Below are 1,379 nucleotides of genomic sequence, written 5' to 3'. Positions count from 1 at the left end.
ATTAATACCTTTATTTAATTATTTATTTTAAATAATAAAAAATATCCTCTAAAAATTTGACAAAAAGTGTGCTCGAGTAAATAAAAAGAAAAAAAAACAAAAGGAAAGTTGTATGGAGAAAAAAAAAAGCGAGCGCTTACGATTTTCAGAACAACTTCAGTTGGACAATTTAGGGACCAAGCTTTTTCTACCAAAAAAAAGGTCACAATCGAGAAGGGCTAAAAAGTAATTTCATGACTATTATATTACATTTTTAGATCCTCCTATATATATATATATATATATATTTATTTATATATTTTTTTTTAATTCCTTCATTTTTAAATGGTTAATTTAATTGGTAGACATTAATATCTTTATTTAATTATTTATTTTAAATAATAAAAACATCCTCTAAAAATTTAACAAAAATCATGCTCGACCAAATAAAAAGAAAAAAAACAAAGAAAAAATTGTCTAGAGAAAAAAAAACGAGTGCTTTCGATTTTCAGAAGTATAAATGGCGGTACGGTAGGTAGAATATACAAAATGCTAGTCGGTTTTGTGTAATTTATGTAATTTGAAAAAAAAAATTAAAAAATGTGTTATTAAAAATTAAGAAAAAAAATGTAGGTTTAGATAAATATACAAAATTATTGGTTTAATTATTTTTCAATATTTAGACATACTTTCTACTGTCCAATATATATATATATACACATATATATATATATATATATATATATATGGCTTGTATAATGTGCCACGTCAGCTCAGCCCAAAAAATTGCAAGAGCGAAATTGTTGCGGGCCATTCCCATTCTGAATGGAATGGGTTTCTTCCAAAAGAGATAGGGCCCAATATTTATTATTATTTTTTTATGGTTTAATATTTTTTAATTATGCCTACAAATGTTTTCTCTTTTTTAATTTTTATATTATTTTTAATTTATTTAATTACACAAATAATGTCCCTCACTTATTATCCATAATTTTTTAGTAAATGTGAAAATCTAATAATTTCAACACCACTTAATAATAAAAATATTTAATTTTATATTTTAACGTCGGATCAAATGTTCGAATTATTTTGTATTTTAAATATTTTTTTTATTTATTGTCACGTATTAATGATAAATTTACTCGAAATAAAAGTTGCAAATTTTGCAAATTTTTAGAAATTGGGTAAAATTTAAAGAAAACTTTAAGGAACTGTTGATTTTTGACGTCATAATTGTAGGAACCAGCTGGGTGGCGCCGCCAGCAATCCATAGGAATCAACTTTACTTATGCCACGTCCAAACCCCATACTATTATTTTTTTAATTTTTTTTCTTCATAATTTACAGAATAAAATCAAAATTTACGAAATTACCCTTTCTACTATCATTTTCAAAATAAA

This window comes from Cucurbita pepo, unplaced genomic scaffold, assembly GCF_002806865.2.
Source record: "Cucurbita pepo subsp. pepo cultivar mu-cu-16 unplaced genomic scaffold, ASM280686v2 Cp4.1_scaffold000395, whole genome shotgun sequence".
Taxonomy (NCBI): domain Eukaryota; kingdom Viridiplantae; phylum Streptophyta; class Magnoliopsida; order Cucurbitales; family Cucurbitaceae; genus Cucurbita; species Cucurbita pepo.
Note: the sequence above shows the minus strand (reverse complement) of the source record.